Raw genomic sequence first — 19,351 nt, 5'->3', positions numbered from 1 at the left:
TCCAAATAAGAGAACTTTTGGATTGAATCGTATTTTTGGTATTTAGTTCTGGATTTACAATGATTTTAAGGTATCTGCAGGTAGGTTCATAAAATTCTAACATTCCTCCACCTCATTCCCAATCCTAGAACTCGAAGATTCCAGTCACTTCCATCAAGGTTTTTTGATTATTTATTGAATTTATGTTATCTGTAAGATGTAAGTTTATCATTATCCATTCTTCCAAAGTACTCCTACTCTTTCCTATATCTAGAACTCGTAGACTTCGAGCATTTACTCGTTCGTCTTTGAATTTTCGGGGGTGGGTAGGTCCTTCAAATTTTATCATTCCTGACGACACTGTCCCTATAACTGGAGAATCTTAATCGAGGTTTGTCGATGATTTACTGAATTCACAGAGTTCTTCAGGCGAACTCTAGTTCTTCTAGTTACCCGTACTTCTGCTTTCTATGGTCATGTCGGTTCCTCAAATATGTTTCTTCGCTGCCGGCTATATGTGAAAGTACTAGCTTTGCATTGTCCCAATCCCCGACGAGATTTTCTCTTCCATAGAACGATAGCAATCAAGATTTCGAACAAAGCAGACTCCATCAAGCAATGTTACATTTTAACGGAGATATTCGAGTTTTTACCTGTACACTAAACCGGTTAATTCTACCGGTAATAACCGATTCATGACGAAATGTACTAGAAATGTAATAGAACTATAACGGAAATCTATTACATTTGAACATTACTTTCCAAACAGCATTTCACTATGGCACTATTTCACTATTTCTTGAGTGTCATAAACCCGGAATAACCGGTAAAAAACCGGTTTTGTGCTAAACTGAAAACCTGAAGATCTCGGTTAAATGTAATATTTCTTGATGGAGTTTGCTTTGTTTTATTTGAAAGCCTGGTTCATTGCCGATAGTCTATGGAAGACATTTCTTCTGGCTGTATGGTATTTCCCAAAAATCATTCCTAAGTACTCCACATCATTCCCAAGCCTAAAACTCTAGTAATTCAGTCACTTCCATCAAGGTTTTTTGGTTATTTATTGGATTTATGTCATCTGTAAGGTGATCAGATGTAAGTTCCTCAAAGTACTACAACTCTTTCCAAATTCTAGAACTCGGTGACTCTGAGCTATTACTCTAATGGAACAAATTTATAATGTTTTCAATGTGAGTATGGTTAAGTTCTTAAAATTTTATCATTCCGGAGAACTGTAGTCACTCCTTACCGGGGTAGGGTAATCTCGCACACCACACAAATTCATGGTGTGCGAGATTCACCTCTAAGTGGTGAATCTCGCACAGTCATGACGTTTCGTTACATGTCGTAAAAGGACGCATACTATGATCGCGTGTGCGAGAGTCCCCGACACCTCCTTACCCAATGACTGGAGAATCAAAATCACGATTTTTCGATGATTTACTGAAGTCACAGAGTTCTTCGAACGAACTCGATTCCTTCTCGTTACCCCCACTTCTGGTTTCAAGGGTCATGTCCATGGTTACTGCAATAGTTTTCTTCACAGAAAGCTATATCTGCTAGGTTTTGCATTGTTCCAATTCCAGACAAAAAGCTCTTCCATAGATTTTAACGGAGATATTCTAGTTTTTATTTGTACACTAAACCGGGTAACTTTACCGGTAATAACCGGCTCATGACACTCAAGAAAAATTATAGCTCCAGCCCCGGAACGGTTTTTTTCGACTTAAGAACCTGGACTATAATAGCAAGTACAACCTAAAATGATACCTAAACTCGCTGGTGGAACTCTTTTCAAACCACAAATTGTTTGAATAAAATATTTCCTAGACAAAAGCATTCAATTGTTAATAAAATCAATAAATTTTGCAAAATGTCTTACCGCAAGTTTGATATTTTTTTGTGCTCTTAAATAATTTAACAATAAACCGTCGCGCATAGGAGGCATTTAATATTATATATCTCGACTGGATGGCACACTGGATATATCGGATGAAAGTAGCGATATGCTTGACACAAAATTGCAATTTTATGAATTATTAGAGTTTGAATCTCCTCCGGTTCTTGCTTTTTTTCACCATTCTTTCGTTTTGTTTTTATCTTTAACGATCGTATGTGGTAAGGTGTAGTCGTTTTAGCTAATTGAATCGTGTCAAAAGCAATGTTGATTAATAACTGCGTTAACAATGGATGCGTATAGAAGGTATCACATTCTTCGGTTTGCATTGATTGCTCACCTTTTCATATTGTCATTTTGAAACGATTCACCATTTGATGCGACTCTTTGATTAAAATGATCACGAACCATATTGAAATTGTATTGCATCAGACGGTGTAGCAGTGACTCGGAAAGAATTTTGCGGGATGGTTTCTCTACCAAAAGGTTACGAAATAGACAACCAGCCAAATCGGAATTTAGCAATACTTTTTGAGGTACGGAACGGAAACGATTTTCATTTTAACAGTTCCAATAGTCCAGGTCCTCATGTCGTAAAAAAAGGGTTCCGTGCGCCTTAAGGTCTTTGAGATTTTTCTTTGTTCCATGTTGTTTGCCACGAAAAGTTGTGGAACTAAATTTTTTCCGGAAAATGGAAAATCGTTTTTCCGGCCGGAAAAGCCATTCATATGAAAACCTTCAAAGTCTCCGAAGCTAAAAAATCTTTTTGAAAAATCTCTTCTGTTCTGGAAGGTATGGCTCATTACCGATGGAAGAACTTTTTTTGGAGGAGTCGGAATGGAGTCGTTAACATGGTTCACCCAAAAAGTATCCCAGAAAATTCATAAACTTTTAAGCCATTTTTGCTGGCCATTTCCAATTTATTTTTCATAAAAGTCGAAAGCTACATTCAACTACTTCTGATTTCAGCCGGCCGGCCATGATGCATGTTCAGGAGCCTGAGATATGGCCTGGGAAAGTCATGCATGCTCTTTTAAGGATTTTGTAAGTTTTTTCTAGATCAATGAAAGATACGGTGCTATAATACGGGACTCTAATTCAAGTGTTCCTAGCACATACATTTCGTCACTACTTCCCCTCTCCTTGACTTCGGTTCAAGGATTATGGAAAGTTCCATATTTAGGATGTTATTGACAATTTTCCCTATAAAAATTTTAATTTACTTTAACGAAAGCATTTTCGTGTGACATCACTATTTTATTGGTCCCGTTCCAGGATGAAATAATTTTTGTGAGTGTTTACGGAGTAACCCATCCAAAATTCGTTGGAACTATAAATAAATAAATAAATAAATAAAATAATGTCGAATTCCGACATTTCTAACACTTCCTTGCTCTAGACACTAGACATTTCTTACTTTTTTGGCCATTTTTTCGGCTAACATTTGGACTTTTAACAAGTTTGAGGTCACCAGAGGTCAGTTCCTAAAAATAAATAACGTCTTCATGTTCCACTGTCTTTGCAATCCTAGAACTATAGATCTGCTGGGAATTCTGACCATTTCTGGTTTTTCCTTACCTTAACCATCGAGAGAATTCAGGAACGAACCAGAAAAATGGTCAGAATTCCCATCAGTTCTATAGTTCTAGGATTGGGAAGACAGTGGACCATGAAGACGTCACTTATTTTTAGAAACTGACCTCTGGTGACCTCAAACTTTGTTAAAAGTCCAAATATTAGTCTCTTAATAATTGGTTGATCTACTGCTTAGCACCAGAAGAGCCTTGCGAAGTTACGTCAAAACGTAACCCTATGACTGACTGTAATATAGCCCAAACACCACTTACAGTGGAAGTGTGACGCAAGTCCTTTCGTTACAAAAGAACTTTTAACGGTGCGGTGACGTCGCTTGCAGGTTCGACAAGCAAAAAGATATGTTTCACAAATCGGATTTGAACGTGGGATCAATGAAAGTACAGAACAGGTATGGCCGATCAGCAAATTCACCTTAAACGCACTCATAAATTATGTCAAAATAATATGAAAATGAGTGCGTTTAAGTGCGTAAATCAAATTTTTATGTCCTCCGGGCGAACGATCGACCATACCTGTTTTACACTTTCATTGCGTGAGATAGCTCCGTTGAGCTCGAAGGATGTTCAATTTACAAATACAATAATTTGGGGTCTGAGGAGCAAAGGGAGAATGCCAAAAAATATACTATTTCAAATGTTTTGTTTTGTTCGAAGTGTTGTCATAGCACTGGTTGTAGCAAAATCTTGTACTTCATTTTTTTAACAATTTTTTTTCTTTAAAATACAACATTCTCCTGAGCTTATTGCGTTCTATCGTCACTGTCGATAACAGATGATTCAAACGGTCGTCTAAGTCGAGAAAGACCTGGTTTTATGCCTGAGCTTAGGTCATCTCATCTTACTAAATACATTTCGACAAAGCACTGAACTCTGCAATCTGAACGGTTTCATCTTTCGCAATTTTGTTTCCCTTCGTAAAGACATATTGGTCTGGTCAGCTAACTTGCTAAATTTATAATCGAGAAAATTAGAGACAATGTGAAGGCGTTCCCTGCCTTCTCCAATTCAAAAAATTGTGTCCGCACAAAATCATTTATTGCAAACAATATGTGTGCGAGTGCTGATTAAACATAAAATTAATTCATTAATGATCAACTCTTTGGAAAAAGGTGTGGGTATGATCAGTCTGCGCCTTGATTCGAAACGTACACAGCACAACATTTATTACAACACTCGTTTGCTCGCATATATGTAGCAGATCGTCTGGAAACATTGATTTTTCATAATTTTTTTTTCTGTTTGTTTCTTTTAACAGAGTTATGAATGAGAAGATGGAACAAAGAAAGAAGGCACAGTGTCCATTGTATGTAAAGCATTTTATAATAAATCTAATTTCATTCACAAAAAAAACATATCTGTACGTTCTGACCTTTTGGCCTTTCATTCAAGAAGATTTCGATGTGTACGAGTTTTACGTTTACATTGTGACGAAAATTATTCGTAATAAATTCGTCGTGTTGGTCGTGTTTATCGACAGCGCTAACGTTCCTATCACATACGAAGTTTGTGTTTGATTTCACAAAAATGACTCAATTAGAACGACACAGTCAATCCTCTTTCACATACATCACAAGAATCATCAGCAGCATTTTCAATAGGACGAAACAAAATGTTGTGTTGCGATAGGGCCGATAAATTATACATTTTCTCACTTACCTTGTGCGCTAATATCTTGTCAATGTCATCGTTGTCAGTATCAGAATCTATTTTACATGATACATGCGTCGAAAACAGTACTTTTCATGTGTCAAGAACTACTTTCGAGGCCCTCAGTATGTTAAATCTATCGGGATCAACTCGGGATAAAAATTGAAAGTCCCGTTTTAGTGTGTTTATTGACCTCGGCTCCGCCTCGAATCAACAAAATCCAAAAATGGCTATTGGCCACCCAGGAGTCACGTTAGCGATTGTAGAGTACTTTTCAAGTGGAGAAAGCTGTTAGTGTTGTACACAGTAAGCAAACTTAGCAGGAGCTAATGTATGTTTCAGAAATTACTTTTGGAGAGGTGTAGAATCTACGCCAGTTTATATTGAGCCGGACAATTTTTATTGAGATGACTTCGTCCAGGGCCGGATTATGGTTTTAAGTGCTATGATTTATTGGAATTTTCAGCGCCAATTCAGGACAAATTTTTCTAAACCTGTTCAAATTTCATTCATAGAGACATAACCTCACCATGTCCGTTGTTGGACGGCGAAGTATATTTACAGCAACTTTCTGACCTGCCGGCCTTAACTCTAACGACCATCAAACTTACATATTTTGAATCTAGGCATTCGTACGAGTTCAACGAGCTATCACTCGTTGTTACAGTAGCCTACGATTTGGCTGTGGTGATATTGCATTTCAAAATTTTGCTTTTTGTATGAAAATTAGCAAAATTTCAGATAACTGAAATCGCCTTCGTTGGTTAGTTAGTTCCTATGGTAAAGTGAATCCAGCAACTCCTAAACGTTTCTATAGATTTTCCTGAAATTCTGGTTATAGGCTAATAATGGCCCAAAAATAAGAATAGAATTTTCAAAACTTGGAAAAAAAAACCCATATCTTGGGAGCTGGAGCTCCCCAAAGTCTCCATACAAATGCCATGCCATATAAAAGCCAATTTGTATGTGTGTGTGTGTGTGTTGTACATTTTGGGATGTGTTTCTTTTTGGAAATTGTTGGGATCATAAAATATTAGCTTCCTTAGTTCCTAAATTTTGGGATGACAGCTGATTCCTCTTGCACTTTCTAACTTCCATCGGTTTTTTTGATGGATTTGGGTTCTTTTTCACATAAGAGAGGTGTTCCAAGGTTGGTTCTTAAATTTTGGGATGACAGATGATTCCTCTTGCACTTTCTAACTTCCATCGGATTTTTTGATGGATTTGGGTTCTTTTTCACATAAGAGAGGTGTTCCAAGGTTGGTTCTTAAATTTTGGGATGACAGATGATTCCTCTTGCACTTTCTAACTTCCATCGGATTTTTTGATGGATTTGGGTTCTTTTTCACATAAGAGAGGTGTTCTAAGGTTGGTTCCTAAATTTTGAGATGACAGATGATTCCTCTTGCACTTTCTAACTTCCATCGGATTTTTTGATGGTTCTTTTTCACATAAGAGAGGTGTTCCAAGGTTGGTTCCTAAATTTTGGGATGACAGATGATTCCTCTTGCACTTTCTAACTTCCATTGGATTTTTTGATGGTTTTGGGTTCTTTTTCACATAAGAGAGGTGTTCCAAGGTTGGTTCCTAAATTTTGGGATGACAGCTGATTCCTCTTGCACTTTCTAACTTCCATCGGATTTTTTGATGGATTTGGGTTCTTTTTCACATAAGAGAGGTGTTCCAAGGTTGGTTCCTAAATTTTGAGATGACAGATGATTCCTCTTGCACTTTCTAACTTCCATCGGATTTTTTGATGGATTTGGGTTCTTTTTCACATAAGAGAGGTGTTCTAAGGTTGGTTCCTAAATTTTGAGATGACAGATGATTCCTCTTGCACTTTCTAACTTCCATCGGATTTTTTGATGGTTCTTTTTCACATAAGAGAGGTGTTCCAAGGTTGGTTCCTAAATTTTGGGATGACAGATGATTCCTCTTGCACTTTCTAACTTCCATTGGATTTTTTGATGGTTTTGGGTTCTTTTTCACATAAGAGAGGTGTTCCAAGGTTGGTTCCTAAATTTTGGGATGACAGCTGATTCCTCTTGCACTTTCTAACTTCCATTGGATTTTTTGATGGATTTGGGTTCTTTTTCACATAAGAGAGGTGTTCCAAGGTTGGTTCCTAAATTTTGGGATGACAGATGATTCCTCTTGCACTTTCTAACTTCCATTGGATTTTTTGATGGTTTTGGGTTCTTTTTCACATAAGAGAGGTGTTCCAAGGTTGGTTCCTAAATTTTGGGATGACAGATGATTCCTCTTGCACTTTCTAACTTCCATTGGATTTTTTGATGGTTTTGGGTTCTTTTTCACATAAGAGAGGTGTTCCAAGGTTGGTTCCTAAATTTTGGGATGACAGATGATTCCTCTTGCACTTTCTAACTTCCATCGGATTTTTTGATGGATTTGGGTTCTTTTTCACATAAGAGAGGTGTTCCAAGGTTGGTTCCTAAATTTTGGGATGACAGATGATTCCTCTTGCACTTTCTAACTTCCATTGGATTTTTTGATGGTTTTGGGTTCTTTTTCACATAAGAGAGGTGTTCCAAGGTTGGTTCCTAAATTTTGGGATGACAGCTGATTCCTCTTGCACTTTCTAACTTCCATCGGATTTTTTGATGGATTTAGGTTATTTTTGATATAAGTGAGGTGTTCCAAGGTTGGCTCCTAAATTTTGGGATGACAGATGATTCCTCTGGCACTACCTAACTTTCATCGGATTTTTTGATGGATTTGAGATATTTTCGACATGAGTGAGGTGATCCAAGATTGGTTTTTGGGATTAAGGCTCATTTCTCTAGAAATGACACTTGTGACACAAATTTCTTTTTGTGAGATTTTCTTTCCCAAATGTTTTGGGTCAATTTTTTGTTAATAAAACGTTTGTATACGGCGCCTAATGCGTCTTCTCAGCGATATCAGTTATTTTGTGAGTAAGATAAAGGACTTGCGTCACATTTACCCTTTGAGCTTGGAATAAGCCATTAAACAAATAACAAACAGGAGTACAGCGCCACGTTTTCCCTGCGCCAGTAGGCTTAATATAGGTTAATAGCACTGAATTCATCTTCTCAAAACACGCTGTAATGTCCAAGATTCTTTGTCAGATTAGCAAAATCTATCCATTCGTTTGTTAAGTTTTCGAACTATAAAAAACTGTGCTGCAGCTGCACGCGGATTTACTTAAGAGAAATTCTCAATAATTTTTTCCAGTTGGTTCATAAACTTTGACAAATACTTCGTCAAAATTTCCTTTCATCTCATTTATTTGAGTTTAAAAAAAGTTATTACAAAAAACCTCGGGTTATATCTAGTCTGATGAATTTAAAAGATCTACGGAAATATGTTCTTAATACCAAGTTCCTTCACAACCAAACCCCTACACGTTTCATGCAATAATAAAACATACCAAACGTGTTCTCTATAAAACACCTAACATTATGCACGTAAACTTCACATATGCTTACGGTTGTATTCTATCAAACGCTAGATGTCATTAGTAAAAGCTAAGCCACACATAATCACACATATACAATTCTAATTGGAATGTGAAGGATATTATACACAATGTGATTCCATTATGATTCTAATAAGTGTATGTGACGGGGTATTGGAATGAATGACATGGAATATTAAATTCTTATATGGATTGATGAACAAAGCGAAATAATTCAATGTAACAAGTGAATTCTGAATTTATTGATTGATTTTGTGTATAATGTGCAGTGCACCTTCGTCTTTTCATTCGATTTTTCTTACTATTTTTAGAGTTGAGTTGTTTTTTATGATTTCAATTTATTATAACATAAGACGATGAATTGGGTAAAGTTTGTGACCCTCATCACAGGTAAAATTGAAGCTCAAGGTCTAGTGAATCACAACTTAATTTGGCTACGTTATGACTTATTGCAAACGTCAGTTTTGATTTACAGAAGTCTATAAACACTTAAGGTAACACAAAACCAAGTGGAATCCAAGTTTCGAGTGAATTTCGTCTTATTTCATTCAGTGTAACGCGAACGATCTCTATACAATTGATTGAACGTTGATCATTACAGTTGGAAAAGAATTTCAATTCAGTAAAAATTCTATTGTAACTGTGCCTGCACACAACGACGCGAAAGTGACAGATGCGAAATGTTTCTATTGTTCTTTGACATTAGGACAAAAGAAAAATTTCGCATCTGTCACTTTAGCATCGCTGTGTGAAGACAATGCTACAATGAAGTGAACTTGCGCTGTGGGAAAGGCAAAACAAACTTGGGAAGGTTATACTATCTCTGCATGTCCATGACTAGCGAATCATAAGCGGAATGAAAAAGATTTTCAGGCCACTTCAGCACTGAATATACCTTTTGAAACATGCGAATCGCCTTGTGCCGTCGTAAATAGAAAAGCTGTTGGAAGATAGAAACAGTGGACGCATTAATGGCACATTACAACACGAACTACGGTAAATAGATGTCACCAGAGACGGATAATCTTAATGTTCCACGAATAGTTAAAAAATTAAAAATTTCCCAAACGAGGTTGACAATACGATAAATTTACCGGTCGTATAGCAATAAAAGACTTAAGCAGCATTCAACCTCCATAATATTGCCGACTCTAAAAGCATCGCAGCAATAATCATTTACCTCGCTACCTGTCTTCTCACATAAATTCAACGAAAACGAAAGAGAGACAAACAAAAAAACGAGCCCCAAGAACACAGACCGTATGCTTTAAAGCCAATTTTCCTCATTCTTTACAACCTTCATAAACATTAAATAAATTGGCACATTTTTTCGCGTACACACACATTTATCCATCAGCCAGCAGCATGTACTCCTCCGCCTCGCAAAAATAATAATATTTCACCTTCCGAAACCATCAACATCATCATTACTGACAGAGTACATAATACAAATACCACGTCTGAAGTGTACTCTGTAAATAATAATAAAAAAAAGAAGAAATTTACATTTCCAAACTCGCACCGACAAAAAAAAACGTAATGAGAGAAGAGCGCACACGGAAAATGAAAGCAGCATAATAACGCATAACACATCGTATTATCATTACCACCCTTAATGGGACATTTATCTCATCAACCCTTATTATAAACTTAGAAGCTATAAGAAAGCCAACAACAACACCGTCAACAACGAAAAAATGCGAGCGAGAAAAAAAGTGGAAATTTGATAAAAGAAGAGCATTTCGTTAAATAATTTTCAGATCATAACCTACCCCAATGTCGCGACACAAAACACTTTTCCATTGTAGAATAATGAAAAAAATCCGTTCGTAAAATCCGGAGAACGCGCGCGAATTTTCTTCTTTTTTTTAATTAGCATTTTAAATATTCCTGACGATATGGATGGGAGAGAGAGAGGGTATAAATGAAAAATGTTACATCATAGACAAATATTTTATTTTTGAAATGAGTTAGGGGTGGTAATGATTGAGATTCTTTTAAACGGCTCCGCGAAGCGAGAGATGTGCGTGTATAATTGTGCCATATTATATAGGCACTGTGAGTTGAAATTTACACTTTAACTTTATTTATACTTCGTCTCGGGGATGTAGACAATACGAATAATTATCAAGAAAAAGTTTGTTCAACATTAATTGAGTCAATGGAAATTAGGTTAAGGATTTTCGGTGGAAAAAAAAAAAATTTCCCGGCATTTTATGAACAAGTCGCGGCATATTTGTTTGTTTAATGGGAGAATTTAAAGTTGATTTAGCTTTAATAAGGAAATTTATTAATTTTTCTTTTGTAAATGAATTACCGATATGCAAGGTATTAAAGCGCTGAAGGTGTTGAAGTCTTCAGCGGATCAAAAAACACACGGCACCCAAGCTTCGGGTGAATTTGAGAGCAATGTCATGTTTCGTTTGGTGCAGCGGTAACGATTTCGATAGAGAATTGATGGACTGTGGTGAATTGAATATGACAATTGAATTACTTCACCCGCATTCAGGGTAAAGTGTTTCCACTCATAGCAACTGGAAAATGCATATTGGGGCATGTCAGACAAAAGGAAAATCGGAAAATAGCTTTTTGTCGTGATAAGCCCTTGGTCTGAAATTGGTGTCATTCAATGCCCACGGACCCCAATGAGCAGAAAAACCATCGCCAGACAAAATTCAGTGTGAAATGTCAGCCGCCACACAAAATGAAAAGTCCAAAATTGTCAGTTTTGGTCGTGAAATTCTCTTCGCGTCAAACGTATGGCACACATCCCAATGAATGAAAAACACATCGCCAAACAAAAAAAATTTGAGAACTGTGAGCCGCCAGACAAAAAAAAACTCGAAAATGGTCACTGACCTAAATGAGCAGAAAAACACTCGCCAGACAAAATTCATTTAGAACTGTGAGCCGTCAGACAAAATGAAAACTCGAAAATGGTCACTCTTTGTCGTCTTGTGACACGACCTGAAATTGGTGTCATTCGATGCAGACAGACCCCGATGTTGAAATTATTTCTCTGCAAAATTATGGCTGGTTTATACAACCCTGAAAATAGGGAAATTTTTTCTATGTACAATTTGCTTTGGACGAGTTAGGTCACTCGTTGTACGTATTTGAAGTAGTTAAAACGTGTTTTGTAATGTCTGTTAACAAAGAATTATACTTCGACAACGAATCAATAAAAGTGAAAGTTTAACTAAACTATTTGTTTTAACGAAGAACCAGAAACCAACAACACCCGATGAATAGAAAAACAACAGCCAGACAAAATTCAATGAGAACTGTGAGCTGCCAGACAAAAACAATGTTTTCTTTTCGTCGGATGGCTCACAGTTTTTAGTGTATTTTGTGAAAATTTAACAAGTGACTTTTAAAGTTATTTCAACCATATGAGGGACTTAAAATACCACAGGCTCCAGGTCTATCAAATTTTGCTGCAATTCACTCTTAACTTGAGTTCCGTGTGCTCTTAAGTATTTGCATTACTCTCGGTGTATTAAAATACTTAGCACATATTCAACCTACAAGGGAGGTGCGGGAAAACAGGAAACGTTGGAAAATATGGAATTGTGCTTGGACAAAAAAACTCCGGACAGAAAACCCATGGACAAAATAACTCCTCGCCCCTAGCTACTGTTGTATGTACGAACCCAATTTTCTTAAAAATTAAATATTTTGTTTCAAATCTCTCACTATTTTTGAGCGAAAATATTCAGAAGTATGCTTAAAAACTGACTCAAAATTGGTGTGCAATATGTCAACCGAGACGAAACAAAATATTTTATTTTTTAGAAAATTGGGTTTGCTCATAGAACAGTAGCTATTGGCGAGATACCGAGAAAAACTGCAGATTTTTTCATTTTTTCTTTTTTCCCGCACCTTCCTTAGTGACGTAATATCTTATTAAATATATCAATAATTTCACCGATCATGCTATGTTTTCTATTGTTTAGCCTGTAGTGAAGGCGCGTATAGTGTTCTTCGTTAAGTGACAACTGTCAACGTTCACTATTCATCTCTCACCTCTACTTATGTGTGCGATATGGGTAGCCTTGTTAAGACTGTCAGAAATTCGCTAGCGAATGTTGACGAAAATTACTGTACGTGCTGTAAACATCTGATTACAATAGAAAACGCTGCATTTGTCACTCCCAAAGATGTGTTTTCGGCCTCAGCTATGGCTTGCTGAACTAGTAGATCGTTTGACTCCTGTTTCGATCTGAGAGAAAATTAAATCCGTCTTTGGTTTTCGATGTTTTGCATCAATATGCAGTTCAATTTATCGTCAGGCCATGGCGACAGTGGTACTTGATACAGTGCTCGAACGAACACAATACCAATTTGCACACGAAAAAGTCTAACGAATCATAATCGAAATGAAATTTGAATTCATCGCTAACCTTCAAGGCTCTTGACCGGTTTGTGATGACCATACAGCCGGAGTTTTGCTTTTTTGTCTCGTATCGAACTAGTATGTTGAAGCTTATACGTTTTCTGTCATTTCTTCGCTTCGCTACAAGGTATTTACTAGACGTGAGTCTGTTCCCAGTTCTATTCCAGTTCTATCCCAGTTCTTCTATTATTACAGATGGACTACGTTCTTGGGAAACAACAAGTTGTAAGTAAAGAGCAAATGCTTAAAATTGTCCATGCACGTCATATTCCGTTTGACGAAAGATCCTGAGCCAATTTGCAAATTTTTTCAGTGGGAGTAGGTTCAGCCATAGGTTCTCTTGGCGCTAGACCTGCGCGAATCATCCTAAATGTAGTTGCTGTTAAATAAACTAAATTTTTGTTATCTGCGTTTAATCTTCCGATTTAGTTATAATCAGTGCGTTATTAACCTATTGAAGTAATAGATTTTCCATGCAATAAACATTGTCTCGTCTGTCGTTGCTTTACTTAGTGTGCATTAAGGTATGCAACAATGGTACACGAAGACTGTGTAAGGTGTAATTTCCATCCCATCTGTATAAAAGAAGGAATGAAAATCGATCCCACGTAAGAGTGACTAGTTATGCAATGAAAGCAATTTGCTGGACTTGTCGAGGTCGGTATGAGTGACAAAAGCCTTCAAAATGGAGCAAAGAAAGGTTCACAAAAGTTTGAATATTCGTCCAGTCAAATTGAATTCTTCAACAAACTACAAATTAGCTCTCAACCGTCTGTGAGCAAAACTTTAGATGTAATGTCGGGATAATGTATTCTGACTTTCTGGTAAAGGGATCAGAGTCCATATGCGGTTATTTCGCCTTGAGCTACAACAAGGGCTACTTAATCTTCTTATCTTTTCAGTAAAAGTTTGAATTTTCAGTATTGGATAGCTTTACACAGATCGATGTAATCTAGTACTTCTCTCGCTTAACATAATTCTGAACCATGAAAAACTACGACGAAAAGTGTCGCTTTTAGCAGCATACAAGCCTCCTCACCACAACTGAACTCGTATCCAATTGAAAAAGTAATAAATTCATTAATAACAGACAAGAAACGGCTGTAAGTATACGGCGGAGAAGAAGGGTTAATATGAGACTGGGTTTGAAATTCAAGACGAACACAAAGAACCAGCCTCAACCGATCCACCAACTTTGGAACTTTGCTTATAATTCCCGTACATAATTAAACAGAACTTGCAAATTTGCCATACACAGCACAATTTTCCACACACACACTACGTATGCCATAAAAACATTCAACTTTACCACCCCATAACAAACACATGCTACATTAACATACAGCTCTCCATTTTGCTCCCCCAAAAAAGCATAACATTGTACGGTTCTAACTCACCATACAGAGGATTCCAATTTGAAACCCGTATACACATGTACATAAAACATTATTTCCAGGGCACATGAAGCACTGGCATGACATAGGGACAGGGGTGGTCTTTCGATCTATGTGTACACGGGGCCATATATTATTATATGCCGGTGGATACACAACCATCCATATACATTTTGGATGCTATACAAACATTCTATATTCTAAACATGCCCCCATCCCATACCGCCTAGAGGATCCACAAAAGTTTTTCCACATACAAAACATTTGAGAACATTCCATAATGTCGTTCGTCGTCATCGTCCCCCTTTCACGGTTTTGGGATATTTCACATTTATTGTGTATACGTAGCAGCCATACACAGAATGGTGTATAACACATAACAAACCATCATCCATCGCATAGTGTGTATGGAATGGAATAAAATAGAAATGTTGGGTTGTTAGGTTTTAGAGGAGAGTTGTACATATACGTTGTTCTGTCGTCTATATATAGAGATGTGTGTATCCTACCATCGGCTCTATCGGTACACATACACGAGAGGAGATGTGATATTTCGTTTTGTTGTTCGCTGGGATGAGGAATGGCATGAATTGTGAATCGAATTGGGGGTGGTGGCCTATAGAGTTTTGCGAAATAGCGGACACAAAATCCCCTATCCCATCTGTGATAATAAAACGTCACCAAGCATTGTTCGTTCCCTTCGTTCCGTCTTCTTTCCATTTTTTTTCGGATTTTTATTTTTTTTTATTTTAAGTCCGTGTATGTACTCGAGTATGTTGCTCGAAGGTATATATTGTTTTGTATCGAAAAAGGATTTTCATTTTCGGGATATACATATTTTGTGTGTGCGTATGAGTCGAGATGTGTGTTAGTATGTGTGTGTGTGTTCGTTTTATGTTTGTTTATCGAGAGGGTTGGAAAATAGCTGGTAATATGAAATTGTTTTTCTTCGTTTTTATGGTTCGTCTTACGGCTTGATGTTTGAATTTTCATATGTTTTCATCGCTTTTTATTTTGTGTGTTATTTTTTGCGGAGGAAAAAAGAATTTCATTATTTTTTTTGTGTGTGCCCGGGTGTGTATACGCCGAGCCAAGAGATAATATATCCAAATATTTTTGGAAAATTAAATTCCATTTTTTTTTGCGCTTTCTACTTACTTACTAAAAATGTACCATCATGCTTCGTTGTTTGTATACCGTACACAACACGCACTCTGTTGAATCGACAGTGTATATATACATACATCAGAAAAGAATTTGTTTATATTCCCAGCGCCCCATTCCATGCATCACAATGGTTTAGATTTGGTGTGCATAAATTCAGGCGCTTTAATTTCCTTGCGGAGGTCTGAGGTCTCAACAAATCTAGGCGTAAATTCAATTTCGAAATTTTCAGTCGAACACATTTGGAGTGAGTAAAGCTTTTTAGACCCGTACGAAGTACTGGGGTCTTATAGGTTTACGCATACGTTTGTAACACGTCGAATTGGACTCCCTGAGTAAGGGGAAACCTATTGTGGTTGTCTAGAGATGCCAAATCAGTAAAAAAACATAGCTAACGCCGACCCGTACGAAACACCTATTCGTATCAAAAGCCTTTAATGGGAAACTCTTCATTTCTCTTACTTCATTTTCTTCTCTGCTGAAAAACTATTCTCCCTTTAAAATCACTTACATTATCCACTCTTTGCCTTGTTATCATATACAACTAAATTGCCGGAGGCAATATAGACAGCCCCGTACTAAGACAAATTTCATAAATTCCTATTTAAACAGCTATATACCGCTATATTTACCTATATTTCACTGTAAATAAACATTTCACAGAGGAATATGCTATTATATAGCTCTATATGCCTGTATATAGCTCAATATAGCTGTATATAGGTATATATAGATGTCCATATATGGAATCCCTGAAACCCCTCACACTTAACACATTATTTCCATGTTAACAGAAACTCTCTAAGCATCATTTTTCCCAAGATATTTCTATTTTACTAAAATCCAATATGGCCGCCGGCAGCCATTTTGTTAGGAGACCGGAAATAGTACCGACGCTTTACATTCGTTAATACCTTTCAAACAAAAAAAAATTCATGAAATTCGGTCAAAATTTACTCGAGATATTGTCAAAATACACCACGTTCACTGTACTTCCGAGTAGCCAGATAAGAGCTCACTCCAAGAGACCTAGCTCACGCTCCGGAGAACATAATTTCATGAACTTTTTTTCCCTGATTGGTACGGTCAATACCAATCTAATCAAGCTAAAACAGACGAAATATGTTCAAATGTGGCCGACCTACAAGCAAAAACTGCTTGCCGCCCTGTGCCTGTTCCACACCAAGGGGTCTAACTCACGAGTCGGTCATCCGATTTCCATAAACTTTTTTTTTGTCGATCGGTATTGTAAATACCTTTTATTTGACGTATCACTTACAAGTTTAACGTTTAAATGTCCGGAGATATCTTCGAAAAACCGTAAAGCACTTATTGGGCCACAGCTCGGGAGGGGTCGATCCAAAATCACTCATCTTCGAACTTAGCCTGTCTTTTGACATTACCAAACGGGAAAAAAAGAATTTTCAAAATCGGATGCGTTTTACTCAAGTTATCGTGCAGAGATTTATGGAAATCGGATGACCGACTCGTGAGTTAGACCCCTTGGTTTGAAACAGGTACAGGGCGGCAAGCAGTTTTTGCTTGTAGGTCGGCCACATTTGAACATATTTCGTCTGTTTTAGCTTTATTAGATAGGTATTGACCGTACCAATCAGGAAAAAAAAAGTTTTTGAAATTATGTTCTCCGGAGCGTGAGCTAGGTCTCTTGGAGTGAGCTCTTATCTGGCTACTCGGCCGTACAGTGAACGTGGAGTATTTTGTCAATATCTCGAGTAAATTTTGACCGAATTTCATGAATTTTTTTTTGTTTGAAAGGTATTAACGAATGTAAAGCGTCGGTACTATTTCCGGTCTCCTAACAAAATGGCTGCCGGCGCCCATATTGGATTTTAGTAAAAGTGATATAAAGTGGGAAAATGGTACTTAGAGAGTTTCTGTTAACATGGAAATAATTTGTTATGTGTGTGGGGTTTCAGGGATTCCATATACGGAAATCTATATATATCTATATACAGCTATATAGAGCTATATAATAGCATATATTTATCTGTGAAATGTTTATTTACAGTGAAATATAGTTAAATATAGCGGTATATAGCTGTTTAAATAGGAATTTATGAAATTTGTCTTCGTACGGGGCTGTCTATATTGCCTCCGGCAATTTATTTGTATATGATAACAAGGCAAAGAGTGGATAATGTAAGTGATTTTAAAGGGCGAATAGCTTTTCAGTAGAGAATGAAGTAAAACAAATGAAGAGTTTCACAGTAAAGGCTTTTGATACGAATAGGTGTTTCGTACGGGTCGGCGTTAGCTATGTTTTGATAGAATTTCGATCTTGCCGGTAAAATTTTGATGTGAATAATTCCGGACTTCCATTTGGGACATTCCAAAAAGTTATAGTTCGCGTGCTATAAATTTCGTAATTTATGAACCGTACCCTGTGTAGTTCCGTTACACATTTGTTACTATTTGGTCAGCCATAGAACATGGGTTTTACATAGGTTTTACAAAGACTTTTATTGTCCTTGAAAGTTAAAGCCGAAAAATTGTTCTTTTCTCCTTATAACCAATATATATCGAGAGGTTGGAATGGACGTAAAACTGAACAGTTTCGCTCGTACAATAATATAATATAAGTCGGTATAGTCCGGGCTACTGTGTCATCTCGCTCGGTGGCGAGTTTTAAAGTATTTTGACAGCAGTATATAATGAAGAGGTCAAAGCTTCCGGACTAAATTGTTTTTTTCATTGCCCTCACGAACCGCTAATAACTAGTTTTACTGTAGAACTTAAAACTATTATATCTCCGTCAAATCAAAATATTTTTTAGTGGTCTCAACGGCTTCGGAAACTTTGATCCAATATCTAAAACAATTTGTTGTCAAGTGAGCAGAACTGCACGGTCTATGGAGGATTCCCGGAAAAGTTGCTTAAAAAAACCGATAACTTTTAGACTCATTTACCTGACCATTTCTTATTCAATTTAGACTTTTGGGGGCTTTTTGGAAAGGTAATTTCATACCCTACCAACTATAGCTGGCCGAGCTCTGACATATCAAACGAGCCATCAAAACAGTCGGAGCGTTTGCTGCGACTGAGCCCCGTACCTGTCACCCTACTTTGACCGTAAGCCTATGCGCCGGTTAAAGTAGTTAAAGTAAAATTATTATGTAATGTGTACATCTTAGAAATTGCGCATAGCGCAATTACGAAGCCACGTCGTATCCTTTCAAATAAAACAAAAATTTCAAATAGCCCTAAAATTTTAATTTATTGAATATAAATACACATAGGGCCTAGTATCGGCCTCAGTCCGAGGACCCAATTTTTTTTTATTTTTTTTCAATTACATTCTATTCGGCCTTTGATTACCTTCCAAATGAAACAAAAAATACGAAAAACGGATGAAATTTGCTCGAGTTATATGTAAAATACACATTGGGCCCTAGTAGCGGCCTTAGTCCGAGGACCCAATTTTTTTTATTTTTTTTTTTCAACATTCTATTCGGTGTTCGATTATTTATCTTTCAAATGAAAAAAAATTTACGAAAAACGGATGAAATTTACTTGAGTTGTATGTAAAATAAGCATAGGGCCCTAGTAGCGGCCTTAGTCCGAGGACCCAAATTTAATTTTTTTTTTCAACAACATTCTATTCGGTGTTCGATTATCTTTCAAATGAAACAAAAATTACGAAAAACGGATGAAATTTACACGAGTTGTATGTAAAATACGCATAGGGCACTAGTAGCGGCCTTAGTCCGAGGACCCAAATTTAATTTTTTTTTTCAACAACATTCTATTCGGCCTTTGATTACCTTCCAAATGACACAAAAATTACGAAAAACGGATTAA

This window comes from Bradysia coprophila, unplaced genomic scaffold, assembly GCF_014529535.1.
Source record: "Bradysia coprophila strain Holo2 unplaced genomic scaffold, BU_Bcop_v1 contig_232, whole genome shotgun sequence".
Lineage (NCBI taxonomy): Eukaryota > Metazoa > Arthropoda > Insecta > Diptera > Sciaridae > Bradysia > Bradysia coprophila.
The sequence above is the reverse complement of the archived record's forward strand: the minus strand, read 5'-3'. Positions refer to the sequence as shown.